The sequence below is a fragment of the Puma concolor genome, chromosome C2 (assembly GCF_028749965.1).
Source record: "Puma concolor isolate L17-30 chromosome C2, mPumCon1.1.hap2, whole genome shotgun sequence".
Lineage (NCBI taxonomy): Eukaryota > Metazoa > Chordata > Mammalia > Carnivora > Felidae > Puma > Puma concolor.
Genome location: NC_141675.1, coordinates 44,916,527 through 44,934,233, shown reverse-complemented (window position 1 = coordinate 44,934,233; position 17,707 = coordinate 44,916,527). Strand labels below are relative to the sequence as shown.

Sequence of the window (17,707 nt, the reverse complement as noted above, 5' to 3'; positions counted from 1 at the left end):
AAACTGCGCAGTTAAGGCTGGCAAAGTAGATTGGAGAGCCTAGGAGATGTATTGTTTAGGTTCATATGGAAGCTTTAGGAGTACTCTGGCTTTTTTCCATCATTATAAGAACTGTTCTAGGCAGAGAGGTGGTAGCTCAAGATGTCTGTCTATCTATCCATCTATCTATCCATCCTACACTACACTATTCTACTCTGTACACACACACACGTGCGCACACACACATGCATAAATGCACGCACACTCACATGTGCATTTTCTTTTCATTTTCTTTATTGGAACCAATGTGATAATTTCCTGCTCACCCTCTTGAGCCTTCATCATAGATGGAAAAGAAAAGCCCACTCCCCTAATTATCTACTTCCCCAGCAAATTTCTAAGCTATATATAGAGAGAATGCACATAATTTAAATATATAAAATATTATACTCTATATCTATCATTTATCTATTTATCTATCTGTCATCTATCTATCTTCTATCTGTAATAGACATGTATTTCAGACCATAAATTTAGTGCTCTAAAATATATAACTTCATTTAGTCTCCTAATAACCAATGTTAGTATGTCTTAAATGGAAACAATCTCAATCAAGAAGCGTTTTTTCCTTCCATCTGTCTAAGTTGCTGGGGAAGAACTGAGTGCTTGTCTGAGTGAGAGTAGGCATCTGATCTGGGTCATTATCCACCCAATAATGGATACCCATCCAATGAATGAGGCATCCTCATTCCTGTCTGGTCGTCCATTGTCAATGCAGGGAGGCTTCAAAACTGCCAAGGTTGAACTCTCTCAGAGGTCATTCCAGGCCCCCCCCCCTTGTAGCCCAGAGCACAGATAAGTCTGTGAGGCTCCTGGGACCATGAACCCAGAATTCTATCATATACTCAGGTATTCCAGGGGACCCTGGCTCTGGCTGCCTCCCTCGCCTTTGGATGGGTTGCAGGGAGGAGGGATTGTGTAAGAGAGTATATAGATGCTCACCAGATTCTAGGATCTTATTTGGTTTTGTTTTGTTTTGTGTTTTTTGTTTTTTTACACTTCTCCTCACGTTCCGCTCAGGGCCTCAGCATGGAGGAGGAAGCGGTGCATGGAAACCCCCTCTCAGGCCACACCAGAGTTCAGTTAACTTCCCTTTGCCTCCCCTCCAATTCTCTTCTTTTCCTTCTCCCCTCACCTGTGGATCTTTGGGGGAATGATGAGTTGATAGGAAGTCTCATTCTTTCTCATTAGTTTTTTTTTAATGTTTAATTATTTTTGAGAGAAAGAGAGCATGAGTCGGGGGCAGGGGGCAGAGAGAGGGCAGAGGATCTGAAGCAGGCTCTGCACTGACAACAGAGAGCCCAACGTGGGGCTCAAACTCATGAGCCTTGAGATCATGACCTGAGCCACCCTAGCACCCTGCATTAGGTTTTCTCTATGCCCTGAGCCCTTGCACTTTTGAAAACCAAAAGCCTTTTCTCTGCTATAATTAGTTGAGGCAAAGAGGTTCTGTGCCTCACTGATGCAATGGGGCAAAGGGACATAGAATGTGAGAGACATTGGTCTCTTCATCAGTCACATGTACTCATTTAGGACTAATATATGCCTACTCTATGAATCAACATGTATATATTTAATGCACAAGAATGATACTTATAGGCAAGATTCACCCATGTGTTTTTGGTCCATGGATTATAGTTTTTGTGAAAATTTAACCTATGAATAAATAGTATAGCCAATTACTAAATATTTAAGTCATAAATATGTTCAATTTCTGTTTCTAATTTAGGGTTTTGGGGATGTTGAGAGAAATGGGGAACCAGAAAAGGAGAGAGAGAGAGAGACATAGATTTCTCATCACCCACTGAAGCAAGAACTCCTGACTCCAGCACTCTGTAACAGTTGACTTACTGTAACCCCAGTCATGTCATTTAGCTTAATTGACAGCCTCATTTTCATCATTAATAAGAGTTTAAAATACATGGCAAATATAAGATCACAGATTTCAAATAATGAAGTTGATGGTACTTGAGGTTTAAAATATTATCTGATTCATGAAGACATTTTAGGGCACTGATCAGACAATAAAGAATCCCTAGTCCTTGTACCAGATGCTACAATTCAGTATGTTTTTCTTGGTATGAGATTGCCTTCAAGCTAGACTCAGACACGCTTAGGAAAAAGTCAGATCAAGTAAGATCTTTGTATGCAAATTATATGTACAAGGAATTGTTGAAGAAGAAGCAAATCAGTCTTTGATTGGATTGATCACATTTCTAAAAAAATTTTTTTTAATGTTTATTTTCGAGAGAGAGAGGGAGAGAGACAAAAAGTGAGCAGGGGAGGGGCAGAGAGTGAGGGAGACACAGAATCTGAAGCAGGCTCCAGGCTCTGAGCTGTCAGCACAGAGCCCAACACGGGGCTTGAACTCACAAACCGTGAGATCATGACTTGAGCTGAAATCAGACACTCAACCGACTGAGCCACCCAGGCAGCCCAGGACTGATCACATCTTTAACTTCTTGCTACTAGTCTAAGGCAAGAATTTAATTTTTATTTTTCCTTAAACATGTAAAGAGAAATATTTCTCCCGTAGGTAAGGAGATTCATTGTGGCAGGTTTTGATTACCTGTGTGGAGGTCACAGCTATTTAGAGAAAAGATAACCCCATTTTTCAGACTAGCCTGAATCTTGAGAGGACAATATTCCTCTTCCAGGTTGTTGGGCATGAGTCTGTTTTTGTTCCTGGATGTGTAAACATATTGTCACTGTAAACCCTGAATGATAAGACTGAGGGAAAACATAGTCTCAGGAATTACCCGGAAAAAAGTCAGGATTACCTGGAAGGGTAATCCTAGGTGGAATCCTAGGGGGACAGGATACCCAACTGAAGTTAAATTTCAAAAAAAATAGTACATATAAGTCCTAAGTATTGCACAGGACACCCCTACAGCGGTGGGATCATGTGAAGACAGGAAGTGGCTACTAGCTAAGAGCTCAGTGGAAATAATAAGTGCTCATCAACCAAAAGAGTAAACAAGCGGCCACAGAGGCCACTTGACCCCTGGCCTTTCCAGCTTCAGAAAGTAGCTCAGAACCAAATTCCCCCTTAGGAGCCCTAAAAATGCAACCGGCAAACTGAAACAATGGTACTAACATGAGCCTACCTTGGAATTAGCCTGAGCAGCTTCGCACAGCATTCAAGGGAGACCAGAGTGGGGCAGAGAAAGGAACGAGAGCCAGTGCACCCAGGTGGCTGTGTCTGTCATGCCAATCTGTGGCTCGTCTTTAAATTATCTTAGCACACAAAATCTGTGTTCCGGAAGCTCATCTGTTTCTGTGCTTTTGTATTTTCCTTTTTTGGTCTTCTTGTGCTTTCCCCTTATTTGTCAATCAACTTTCTTTTTCAAAATTCTAGCTTTTGTGACTGAATAATTAACATCTATGCCTCTTGTCTTGATTACCCTCATCAATCCATCCTCTGTGGCAATCTGACGACTTTCTGTCTATTTTAAAATCAACTTTATTGAGGTACATTTTGCATATACTTCACCAATTTTATGTGTATGCTTCTGTGTTCTGATAAACGTATACAGTTATATAAACACCACCACAATCAACATAGAACTTTTCCGTAACACCAAAAAGCTCCCTTGTACTTCTTTGTAGGTAATGTCCTCCTTCTATACTTGGACCCTGGCAACCACTGATGTGCTTTCTGTTACTACAGTTCTAGAATTTCATATAAATGGAACCATATTGCATATAATCTTTTGCTTACAGCTTTTTTCACTTAGCATAATGCTCTTAAAATGCATCCATATTGTTGTGTATATCAGTTGTTCATTCCTTTATACAGATCTTCCAATATTTTGTTAGATTTATAGCTAGTGTTTCATGATTTTTGATGCTAAGGCAAATGTTATTTTTATTTCAATTTCTACTTATTTATAGCATATGGAAATGGAATTTATTTTTTCATGTTGACATTGTATCTTGCAAAGTCACTAAATTACTTTTCAGTTCAAGCAGCTTTTTCATAGATTCTTTGATATTTTTTATGTGGATAATCATGATACCTAAGAATATGTTTGTTTTTTTTTCTTTCCTATATATATATGCATGCTGTTTCTTTTTCTTGCCTTACTACACTAGCTAGGACCTCTAGTACAACACTGAATAGAAGTGATGAGATTGAAGGGTGCCTGGGTGGCTCAGTCAGTTAAGCATCTGACTCTTGATTTCGGCTCAGGTCATGATCTCACAGCTTGTGAGTTCCAGCCCCACATTGGGCTCTGAGCTAACGGTGCAGAGCCTGCTTGGGATTCTCTCTCTCCCTCTCTTTGCCCCTCCCCTGCTCATTCTCTCTCTCTCTCAAAATAAATATTTAAAATATATATATATATAGTATATATTATTATTACATAAATATATATAATATATATTATTATATAAATATATTATCCTTATTATCCTTTTGTTGTCTGCAGAATCTGTAATGATATCTTCTGTTTCATTCTGGATATTTGTAATTTATTTCTTCTTTTTTTTTTCATGTCAATCTTGCTAGAAGTTAGTCAATTTTATTGATTTTTTTCAAAGAACTGTTTTTTTTGTTGTTTCAGTGATTTTCTCTATTGTTTTTCCATTTTAAATTTCATTAATTTCTGCTTTTCTTAAAAATATTTTCTTCTTTCTGCTTACTTTGGGTTTAATGTACTCTTCTTTTTCTAGTTTTTTTTTCTTAAATTTTTTTAACATTTATTTATTTTTGGGAGAGGAGGGGCAGAGAGAGGGAGACAGAGCCTCCAAAGCAGGCTCCGCACTGTGAGGGCAGAACCGATATGGGGCTCAAACCCAAGAACCATGAGATCATGACCTGAGCCAAAATCAAGAGTCAGCTGCTTAACCAACTGGGCCACCTAGATGCCCCAAATTTCTTAAAGTGAAAGCTTAGAGACATTACTTCTTTCCTAATATCAGTCTAATTCTATAAAATTTCCTCTAAGCACTACTTTAGCTGATATGCTTTGTTTTCATTTGATTAAAACTATTTTGTAATTTACCTCGTGATTTTCTCTTTGGTGAGGTATTTCACTCTGTACTGTTTAATTTCCAAATACTTAGTGATTTTCAGGATATCTTTCTGATATTGAGTTTTAGTTTAATTCAGTTATGGACAGAGAACATACTTTGTATGATTTCAATACTTTTGTTAAGGTTTGTTTTATGGCCCAGAATATTATTTATATTAGTGAATATTCCATGTATACTTGATAAGAAAGTATATTCTGCTGTTGTGTGAAATGCTTTATAAATTAATAAGGTATAATTTGTTGATAGTGTTTCCAGACCTTCTACGTATTTTTTAATTTATTTTATTTTTTAATTGGAATATAATTTAATACCGCAAAATTCACTCTCTTCATGTATATAATTCAGTGTCCATTAATATATTCACAAAGCTATACAAAATCACAACTATTTAATTCCAGAATATTTTAATCACCCCAAAAGAGACCCCATGCTCCAAATAGTGTCACTTCCCATTTGCCATTTCCCAACCCCTGGCAACCACTAATCTACTTTCTGCCTCTATCATTTTGCCTATTCTGGACATTTATACAAGTGAAATCATACAATATGTGGCCTTTTGTGTCCAGTTTCTTTCACTTAGCATAATGTTTTCAGGTTTCATTCATGTTTAGTATTGGAACTTCATTTTTTGATAGCCCAATAATATTCCACTGTATGATATATAGTCAATCCTAATTATTCAGAGTCTACATTTTTTAATGTTTATTCATTTCTTTTGAGAGAGAGAGAACTGCAGAGGGGCAGAGAGAGAGAGGGAGAGGGAGAGAATCCCAAGCTGTTTCCACACTCAGTGTGGAGCCTGATGTGGGACTCGATCCCATAACCCTGAGATCATGACTAGAGCCAAAATCAAGAGTTGGAGGCTTAACCAACTGAGCCACACAGGCGCACCTCAGATTCTACATTTGCTAATTCGCCTACCCACAAAAATTTATTTGTAACCCCAAAACCATAATTCACAGCATTTTTGTGGTCATTTGTCACATGCAAAGAGTAGCAAAACATTGGAGTCACCCTATGCACATGTTTCCAGCTGCAGTCAAACAAGATGATGCTCAGGCTTCTTGATTCAGTTCTCTTAGTACCAACAAGTGTTCTTTTTTGAGTCTATTTAGTGCCATGTTTTGGGGGTTTTTTTGTGTGCTTTTTGTTGATGATTTTGCTTTTTTTTCTTCCAAGATTTATTTAAATTCAAGTTAGTTAGCATACAATGTAGTATTGGTTTCAGGAGTAGAATTTAGTGATTCATCACTTACATATAACACCCAGTGCTCATCCCAAGTGCCCTCCTAAATGCCCATCACCCATCTAGCCCATCCCTACACCCACCTTCCCTCCAACAACCCTTAGTTTGTTCTCTACAGTTAAGAGTCTCTTACGGTTTGCCTCCCTGTTTTTATCTTATTTTTTCTTCCCATCCCCCCATGTTCCTCTGTTTTGTTTCTTAAATTCCCCATATGAATAAAATCATATGGTATTTGTCTTTCTTTGGCTGACTTATTTCGCTCAGCATAATAAACTCTGGTTTCATTCACGTTGTCGCAAATGGCAAGATTTCATTCTTTTTGGATGATTTTGCTGTTGAAAATGGTCCCCCAAGATAAATGCTGAAGTATTCCTAAGCACAAGAAGGCTATGTGCTTGATAGAGGATAGAGAAAATGCATTTGTTAGGTTAGCTCTGTTCAGACACGAGCTGTGGTGCTGCTGGTGGTGAGTTCAACGTTAACGAATCTGGTGTCTTTAAAAAAATAAGGTGTCTCTAAGCAGAACCGAACATAAAAGAAGATTTGTGAACTGATCAGTTGGCAAAAATATTGTGACCAGAGACTCATGAGAACCTACCTCTGTATTCCCTCTAGACGTAACGGTTCAATGTTGGCTAATTTAACGTTCATGGTGACTTTATCAACAGTATTGCATTTTGTGGCAAAACCCAGTCATCAGCTGATGGATATCAGAGTTGTTCTACTTTTTGCCACCATCATGTAACTATAAATATTTATATACAGGTTTTATGATATTCTTTCTGATTTTCTGTCTACTTGTTCTGTTATTTACCGAGAGAGAGATGCTGAAGATTCCAGCTGTAATTGTGGATTTGTGTCTCTCATTTCAGTTCCATCAGTTTTATTTCATGCATTTTGAAGCCCTCTGCACATTTAGGATTATTGTAGCTTGGCTTAGTGTTATATAATGTCCCTCTTTACTCCTGATAATATTTCGTGTCTTAACTGGATGCCAGATACCATGAAGATTACATGCCGCATTTTGTTATATTCCTTTGAATAGTGTTGGATTTTATTCTCGGGCACACATAAGGTACTAGGAACCATTTGGATCTTTTGAACTTTTCTCTCCTGCTCTGTTGAAGTGAGTTCCTAGCATTCTTTAGCATATGGCTAATTTAGCTCTACTACTAAGATAATACCATTCTGAGGATTATACTCAGTATTAGAAGGTCTTTCTACTCTGGCTTGCTGAAATATAAGCAATTCCAGCTCTAGTAATTGTTCTGCCACTAGTTTCCAGAAGCTCTGATACATGTGTAGATATATAATTGGCCAAACATTTGAGGGCATTCCTCAAATGCTCTCCAGAGCATTCTCTCCTTTCTCTCTCTCCCTCCTTCCCTCTTCTCCCCTCCCTCTCTCCCTCTCCTTTCTAGTATAACACTCAGAAAATTCTAGCTGCCTTGACTTGCCCCCAGTTCTGATCTCTGTCTCCTCAATTCAGTGGGATTGTTGAACTGTATTGGATTCCTCCTTCCTATGTTGCAGCCTAGAAATACCCTGTAGACAATGAGCTGGGACTGCCACAGGGATCACCTCATCTCTTTCCCTTCTATTACAGATTGCAATCCTGCACTGCCTGTTGTACATCTGAGAACTGCTGTTTCATGTATTTTGTTTGGTTTTCTAGTGGTTTAAGGCAGGAGGATAAATCTGGTCCTGGTTCCTCCATATTGACCGAAAGCGAAATTCCTGAAAGCCTCGGGTGCTCTTCTTAAGACAAATCTAATCCTGTTGCTCCTCTTCTGAAAACATTTCAATGACTTCCTTGGCAATCACTTTTTAGAAGAGTTAATAAATGAAGGAGGAATGAGACCTGTGGGTGTCTCTAAAGATAGAGGAAGCTAAAACATGTTCTTTAGAGAGCCAGAAATAGTAATAGAGTCTGACAATTAAAGGTGCTAACTCATAAGTGGGGGGAGGTTGGGGAGTATCACAAAGGTAATGGAGTAAATGATGGTCCAGGATCCTAGTGTCTTGGACAGAGAATCCCTCTGCCAGAGGCCACAGGTATGACTAAAACAATATTCCACTCTGGACATTCCAGCTATACAGCTTCATGCCCCCCCCACCTGACCTATACATCCTTCATTCCATGGAATTTGTCCAAGAATATAGAGCATGTAAATCATTTTTACTATGTTGCCAGGTTCTGGAAGTAGGGTGGGGATTTTCTGAAAGAATTAGAGAAATAAACTGAAAACATCTTCTTTTGCTTCCAAGATTGAAAACTGAGAAGACAGAAAGACAGGCAATACTTTATTGAGATGGACCTAATCAGTTGGTGAAAAGTTGCATGGGTGGATGAGGTCTCAACCTGTCTGCTATGGACTAAAGTGTGCTCCCTCCCTAGATTCATAGTTGAAGCCCTAATCACCACTGTGACTATATTTGGAGAAAGAGCTTTTAGGAGGTAATTAAATTAAATGAAGTCATAAGGGTGCAGTCCTAAACCAATAGGATTGGTGGCTTTATAAGATGCAATAAGATGAGGAAGAAGAGAGAGATGGACTAAGGAAAGGCTATGTGAACACATAGTTAGGTGGTGGCTGTTGGAAGGCCAGGAAGGGAGGTCTCCCTAGAACATGAGCATGCTGACATTCCAGTCTTGGACTTCCTACCTCCAGAACTATGAGAGAATCACTTTCTGTTGTTTAAGCCACCGAGTCTATGATATTTTGTTATGGAAGCCCAAGCTGACTAAGGCACTGTGGAGGAACCATGTAAGTTCAGGATGGGACCACTTGGGAGGGAACTTATCCTTTGCTTCTGGGTGATTCTTGGGCTGACAGAGCCACATAAGCCACAATCAGAGAAGGAGAAGGGCTCTCTGCTCTGATTGCTTTTTGCTAAAACTGTTTACTTGCCAGGGAAGGACCATTGTACTTCTAATGTTTTTGACTTTCACTCTGGGTTCCGGGGAGATCTGGGGCTGCCTTGGGTACCTAGAACGGTACTGGCTACGATAAGAAAGATACTGATATTTACTGAGGATTACTACATAATGTGATGTGCCAGACCATAGAGAGCTCATCTTATGCAATCTTAACAGCAACCTTCATTTTACGATTTTATTTTTAAGTAATCTCTACACCCAGTGTGAGGCTCGAACTTACAGCCCTGAGATAAAGAGTCGCATGCTCTACCGACTGAGCCAGCCAGGTGCCCCAACAGCAATCCTCATTTTATAGCTGAGAAAACTGAGGCTCAGAAAGGTTACATGCATGCCCTCAAGTTGGATCTCTGTGCCATAAAATGAAAGAGATTCTCAGATTTTGTGCTGAGAGTGAATGCCAAGTTAGAAGGCTAACCCCAAACTAAGGGAACATACAGAGTGTGACATGTACTTGTACGTGTCATAGTGAATTATGGACAGAAGAATCTTCTTTGGAGAACTTACGTACTGTCACAGTATAAATTTCAAAAAGTTGTACAAATATCGCGTGAACAAATGTCAAATGTTTTATTTAAATCATTAATGAGGAAACTACTAAGACAGTAAAGCTGGTGCAGAGAGCATTGGAATTGGGTACTTACAGGCAATAAAAAAAAAGAGGTTGCTAGATTAGATACAAAACTGGTTATAAAACCATAATTTTTAAGGTTATCTTTTCTGCCAGAAAGAAATCATTTGCATCTCTACTAGACAAAAAAAATAAAAAATAAAAAAAAAAATCTACAAGTTAACATGTAATTTCACAAAGTTTGGGACCATTAAACATTAGTGACAAAAGGAGTCAAACGAAGACACATTTTTCTAGACAATTAAATACTCATTGGTAGGTTTGTGAAGCAATGCCCCCGTATGCCATCAAAAGGCTGTGTGGGTCTTATTTCTACCATAGACTTATTGGTCCTGTTTCCACGTTTGGGTTGATTATTTTTCTTGGTCTTATTTCTAAGTTTGGGTTGATTGTTTTTTTTAAAAAAAAAACACATTAGGAAATCTATTATAAGAGTCAAGCAGTGACAAGGAATGGGTACAGGCTTTATGAGGCTGGTAGCTTATGTAATATTGGGGTCTCTCTTTTTAAAAAGAATGCAGGGGCGCCTGGGTGGCGCAGTCGGTTAGGCGTCCGACTTCAGCCAGGTCACGATCTCGTGGTCCGGGAGTTCGAGCCCCGCGTCGGGCTCTGGGCTGATGGCTCAGAGCCTGGAGCCTGTTTCTGATTCTGTGTCTCCCTCTCTCTCTGCCCCTCCCCCGTTCATGCTCTGTCTCTCTCTGTCCCAAAAATAAATAAAACGTTGGAAAAAAAAAAAAAAGAATGCAAAAATATTTTACTTTTTCCAATCTTAAAAATAAATGTGAATATGAGAACACGTGGTTTACATTTCTCCAGGGCCTAGGGAGGGGCTATGCACAAAAAGTTCCTTGAGGTTTAAACTACATTAATTTCATAGTAAATTGCCTCTGTCTTTGACCATAGCATTATTTTGTGTAAGAATAATAAAGCAGTTGGTATAACAGGTATGTATCGCCAACCCAAATACCTATGATTTCTTTGTGTTACCTAATACTGTGTATCATGTTAAGATCATTTGGTTCACTATTCCAAGTTATTAACACGGGAAAATCAGTTGAGTAAGTTCTCTACAGCCTTGCAAATTTAAAATTTTATATGACCGGGAGCACCTGGGTGGCTCAGTTGGTGGAGCCTCTGACTCATGATCTCAGCTCAGGTCATGATTTCACAGTTCATGAGTTCGAGCCCCACATCAGGTTCTGTGCTGATGGTAGATCCTGCTTGGGATTCTCTTCTTCCCCACCCCCCCCTCACCCTGCACCTCCCCTCCTCTCAAAATAAATAAATAACTTAAAAAAATTTTTTTATACCAGGAAACACACCCAGGCATTGAATTTTCACTGGCCAAGAAGACACAGAGGGCTAGTATTAAAAAAAAGAAGAAGAAAAGAATCATTTGTGTTTAGTCCACGTGTGACAGAAAACTTTCTAAATGAATGTGTGCTCTCGTCAGACTCTCTTCTATCCGCATTCACTACAGAGGCTTCTGCCTTTATCAGCTCAATTCCTTCTAAACTCTAAGATCCGCCTTTACCAGAATAGTACTTCTACCTTTTGATGGAGACTTGAGGTTGGGGAGTGAGGGGCAAGAAGAGAGAAGGGAGGTTCAAGGAGAGAATGAGAGGCAAGTATGTATACATGTACTGAGCACTTACTATGTGCCAGGCATCATCCTAAGGGTTCTGCATGTATTACCCTACCTGAGGGGGCACTACTATTTATATATATTATTACTGCTTACATTATAAAAGAGGAAACAAAATGATTAAATAACTTTCTCTCAGGTATAGCCAAAACCTACATGTATATATCCCAAAGCAAAGTCATGTTCAAAGAAACACAAAAGATTTTGTATTTTTTTCTTTGTAGGGGAGAACCTTGAGTCAAAACCCAGAGTTTGTATCTCCCTTATTAAAATCCATTGGCCTCTCCTAGTGTCTAATTCCCTATGTATTTGGTTGCAAATGACAAAAATCCAACTCAAACTTTCTCAAGCCAAAAGGGTAACTAGAAGTGTCTGCCTTCAGGTATGGTTGGATCTAGCACCTTTAGTGATGCCATCAGAACTGTTTCTCTCTCTACCTCTTGGCTCTATTTTCTTCTCTGTGATGGCTTTCTTTCACCTGCACTTTCTCCCAGACTGCTGTGGGAAATTGCCTCCGGCAGCTCCAGCCTCACACAATGCCTAGAACTAGAAACCTCAGAGTAAAATAGAACCTTCTCTTTCTCTCTCTCTCCCCACCCCCTCCTTCCCTCCCTCTCTCTCTTGATGTCTACACATCACATCACAGAGAAGACCAGTGCCCTGAAGGATTGACACCTCTGACTGGTCACATAAGGGAGGTGGGGAAGGTCTGAGGAGAGTTTAATCCTTCCAGGACCACACGGAGTAGAAGCATAGTGCCCCAAAGGAAAGGAACATACCATTATAAGACAAAGGGGAAACAGCAATCAGGTAAAATCAACAGACTTCCAATATATCCTGAAAAGCTCTGCTCTCCCTCCCTCTGCTGACCCAGAACTCCTGTCATTCATGCTATTCAGAAATAATCATCCCACACCCCAACAGCCCTACACCCATCTACCCAGAGCTCTCAATAGATTATATTTCTGCTTTGCTACTGCCCGCTTCCATGGCCTCCTTTTAATTTAGAAGTACATGTCAATCATTTACATTTTAATGTGATTTTTTTTTTTTTTTTGCTAATGCACTGTGTCCTGATAACATCTGGTTGTAAAGCCTAAGCACGCAATTAAAGCCTTTATTTCCAGCTTAAATTAATTTTTGTATAGGCAACCAGGGAGGAAGGCTCTCCTCTGCGACACGTGAAAAGTCCAGCTGATGTCCATTTTCCCCTGTGCAAGTCATTAGCACACAGAGCCACCAATGTCAAGTCCTTCCACTGACCACACACCAGATCATCAAGGTAGGAAAACAGAATCTGACTGCGGCCTGTACCCCGAGAATTCCTTCCGCAAACAGTCATAGGATTTCTTTTAGTCCTGGGACACACTGGCAGCCACTTCTCAAGGGGATTTACTAGGACTCAGAATGATCTTGCCTTCTCTTGTTACCCAAACCAAAGAGTTGGCCCGATCACATTTCATGTGACGTCACCATACCTGAGCAGCCCTCTTAAATATTCTTGCACAATTCTCTTTATATTTGCTCTCTCAGTTGGAGCAAAAACACTTTATAACCCCTCAACTTAGTGATTTTTGACCACTTAATGCTTCTTCTTCTTCTTTTTTTTTTTATCTGCAAAGTAAATCTTTTGCAAGGCCTGCTACAGCAACAAAGGAAGGGAGAATTATACTGGCAGGGTGATGGCGCAGCATCCCAGATGCTACAAACAGCGGGAGTAAATGGAACACGACATTTCTTCCCCAGCACTGGGCAGAGGAGGCTATTAGTAAATTGACTAAGAGCTCACACACGCCTGGAGCAGCAGCAGTGAGATCTCCACTGCTGGGCCAACCTTTGGTTTTTAAATACATTCTGCCCACAGGTGGCCCAATGTTTTCTCCAAATTGTTTCTTGTCAACAAATGAGCTCACCCCTCACCCCCTACTTTTCACCCCAAAGCATTGCAAATTCTACCTCTACCCTGTGAGCAAAACAAAAGTGGATTTCCAGTGGAAGAAAATGCATTATATATTCTTTTATTTCTTCCACATTCTCCTGGTTGGATTGGCATTGATTCATGTAGCAAACTTATTCCCTAAGGAAAAGGCTTTACTAATATAGAAATGCTAAACAATACACACATCACCAGAGTTTATTTTCTTCATTCTGTTGGGGGGACTGGCCCCTATGGGCCCGTAATCAATAGGAACTTGCTATTTCCTTGCTGTAAAACACTTGGCTGTAAAAGATTGCCTTCCCTTCCTGTCTTTCCTAGGTCAATGTTTCTCTGCCAACCAATTCCATTGTGGCTGAGGTCCCAAAGACAGCTTAGGTTGTGTTTCCAGGAAAATTCAGGCATGTCCAGGTACCTCTGAAACACTGTGGACAAATAACAGAAGCCCACTTCCAGATCTGTTTTTCACGAAGGTTCAAGAAGCTTACTGAAGGAAACTCTTAAAGAAGGAGAATAGAACTGGCGTGTGCGAATGTGAGTGCAGGAGTGATTAGGAGTGAAGAGCTCACCTTGCCCTCTGGACTGGCCTTCCTGCTGCCCTCCCTCTTAGTTTTCCCCTGCACCCCTTCTCCTTCAGGTCTCTGGCTAGAGCTGGGGATGTTGAAACACAAAAACAAAGGAGAGGTGTTTCACTAAAACCTCTGGAGGAATTTGAGAGACGAAAGGCATATTCCCTTGTGGCCCATGTTTCAGGGTATAACACAAATAGACAAAAGTGTATTTTCCCCATTTCATGGAGGGCAATCTGGAAGCCCAATATTGTCAACCAGAGCAGCAAAGGGCCAGAGCCACCTGGCACAGCCCAGTCTATCTAAATGAAGAAAGCTAGAAGGATGTCACAGGGAACAAGCTCACAACATGGAGGCAGGTTACGATCATGCCTCACTGAGGCTGCCATGATCCTGCACTATTTGGTAATAATTTCAGGAGGGAAAGGGGACGGGAAGGATGTGTAGCTAGAGTTGCTGTAATTCTGTGATTAGTGGCTGAGTCAGTAAAAAACTAACTTTATTAGTATTTCTGTGACTATTTTCCCCCAGGTTTCTTGTAGGGAATTATGAGATTCACAGTTATGGTAAAAATGCATTTGCTCACCTGTCTGTGCTCTCTCCCCTCAACATAATTTTGATTCTAAGTTACTCCGTTTTCTAGTTCCTAAATAAGCTGACATTTACGATCAATCTGGCTTTTCTTTAGTCCTGTAATGTACACCATTTCCAAGAGGTCCCTGGAGGTGTGGAAAGTCGAGGCAGGTCTAGAGATTACAATATTGGTTTCAAATAACAAGTACACTTCCAGCAGGAAAAAGAGAGCAGGCCAAATCTTCAGTCAGACTTCTACTGGGTGTCCCTTTTTTAAGACTGCAATTTGGACGCCTGCAATTATTTGCATTTTTGTTACTAATTGCTCCTGCCATTGGTGCAACCAACCACTTTTGGGTGCAATTACCCCCTTGTGGGAGCAATTACATAGGAAAACAGTTCTGCACGTGCAGCTAATTGTGACAAAACAAAAGGAGGCTGGGGAGGACGATTTGGCTCATCAAGTTGTAACTCCAACCTCAAACACGTGCCAGCAACAAAAAGGCGGAACAGAAGGACAGGGTAGTAACACCTACTCGGGGCTGTAGGCTGGAGCAGTCCTTCCTCTGTTTACCATATTTGTAGAAGATTAGATTGTGGACTTATTTAACTAGAAAAGAACAACTCATTTTGGCCACTCATTGGCCTAATGCTGAAGTGGGTTCCAGATACCAAATCGAGCTGGAGTCCTGTAATCACCCAGACTCTCAGAGAATGCCAGATTCTAACGAAATTCTTTTTTTTTTTTTTTTAAACAAAGAACACTGACACATCCATCCCATTGACACACAGGTCTCCCTCCCCTGTCTCTCCTAAACATGCCAACATAACGGTTTCAGCCTTAGGATGGGGAATGATGGTTTAGTGAGCTGACACATGAGGTCTGATGTCTGATTGCCACGGGCAGCGGCCCAAGTTGGCACAAATATTAAGGATTTTACACAAACAAGATCTTAGGGTTTCCAGGCAGCCCACGCAACGGGCAATCATCATATTGTATCTCATTGCCTGACTCAAATCGGGGAAGGATTCATTTCATAAGAAATGAAAAAAGGCTGCGCATCGAGGTCCACCCTCAACCTGCCTCTACTTCAGTCAAATTCACGCACACGCGCACATGCGCGCACACCCTACCGCCCCCTTAGCTATTTTCTCAGGGGAAGCAGTTAAGCGCAGAGGGTCTGGAGTCTGACTGCCTCATTTCATCCTCTGCAAAATGAAGCCCACAGTAGCCCTGCCTCACAGCATGGTGACATTGACTAAAAGAGCCAATAAATGGAAACAGCGCCCAACATGCCATACGTGCTATTTGTATCATCACTGACGATATTTCACTGCCAATATTTATTTCTAAATCTGTCTCCTCTCTGAATTGGTAAGAAAACTTACCCCAAACTTCAGATGACCCTAGAGGCTTTCGAGTCATCCTGCAGCATCATTTCACACGCAGGCCTAAGGGGATATTAACTTCATTTGACTTGCTACTTTCTATCGATTAGAGGCCAGATTCTGGAAAAGTTAGATGTTAATTTGTAGAGGATTGATACAGTGCAAATGATTTTTAGCCAGTAAAGAGGCAAACCGTTTCTCTTAAATCAAAAAATAAACACAAAGGTTAAGGTTTTTAGGTTCCTGTAGGACATGAACGAGTTTTATTCTGAACTTTGCGATTTCTTTCATTGACTAAATTTATCCGTTTTTCCCATCTTCTTTTAAACCAGTTTTGCCATTTTGCTGATCTCCTTACTAACGAATTAAATAAACCTTTGAGGGGCACCTGCGTGGCTCAGTCGTTAAGCGTCTGACTTCGGCTCAGGTCATGATCTCACGGTTTGTGGGTTCGAGGCCCGCGTTGGGCTCTGTGCTGACAGCTCAGAGCCTGGAGCCTGCTTCGGATTCTGCGTCTCCCCCTCTCTCTGCCCCTCCCTTGCTCTCAATCTGTCTCTCTTTCTCAAAAATAAAGATTTTAAATTTTTTTAAATAAATAAATCTTTGACACAGACTCACTGTATATTTTTCTGAGATCATGTTTTTATCTTTTAAAAAAGAATTTTTAATTTTTTTTTTTTTTTTTTTTTTTTTTTGGTCAGAATCCAGGAACTCCTTGCAGCCAGGACTCTATCTCAGTGACCTCCATGCCCCAGTTCTATGTTTCTCCCTCTAATGTGCGTCTGAATCAGCTGAGGATTCAGTGGGTCTGGGGAAGAGCCTGAAATGTGGAATTTCTAGCAGATGCTGCTGGCCTCAGGCCTGAGCACAATGCCTGGACTTGGAAAATGCAGATGCTTGGAAAACGTTTGTGTGTAAGCATCCACCTGTGGGGGCGATGCCATGCCTTACTCCTCGGGCCACCTGCCTCAACAGCTGTCCTTTAGTTTCACAACTTAAACACGGTAACACAGAGGATCTGACGTGCACGGGGACACAATTAGTAAAGCTTGCTTATCACAGGGACCCGGTTAGAAGAGAGGGTAATGAGAGTGTGAGGAGAGATGGCAGAGGGTTCACCATTAACAGGAGAACACAATCGGTTAGGATGTTAAGACTAAGCCACCTGTGATGGTAAGGGACCTTCCTGCCCCTGAAGATGCCCCACCGCAGGACTCTCAGTGAGGGAGCGACATCAGCAGCATCACCCCCACCTCATTCCCCAAAGCCAGGTGGATCCCCTCTTAGGCTTCAGAGAAGTGAACCACGGCTGGCCTCACAAACACCGTGGGGCCTCTGCACCAAGGCAGTGGACTTAGTGTCCCACTCCTGTTGTCTTGGGGCACCCCACCTTCACATGTCTCCATGTGTATACAATTAACATCAGTAACCTCTCCACTATTAGAAAAAATAATAATAATCAGGAGCTTGTGTATGAATCTAGGAGGCATTATGAGTGTCTACCACAGCGATTCTCCACTCTGGCAGCCCATTAGAACTGGAAGCTTGAGGGGCACCTGGGTGGCTCAGTCCATTAAGCGTCCGACTTTGGCTCAGGTCATGATCTCACGGCTGGTGGATTTGAGCCCCCGCTGGGCTCTGTGCTAACAGCTCAGAGCCTGGAGCCTGCTTCAGATTCTGTGTCTCTCCCTCTCTGTCCCTCCC

General features: G+C 41.0%; 1 long non-coding RNA gene across 1 annotated transcript; it reads left to right on the top strand.

Annotated features, from left to right (window-relative positions):
- Positions 1-8,386: 8,386 nt before the first annotated feature.
- Positions 8,387-13,654, top strand: LOC147577225 (uncharacterized). Its single transcript, XR_015255772.1, has 3 exons — positions 8,387-8,780; positions 12,685-12,818; positions 13,159-13,654. It is a non-coding gene; the product is annotated as an uncharacterized LOC147577225 (long non-coding RNA).
- The last annotated feature ends 4,053 nt before the right edge of the window (positions 13,655-17,707 follow it).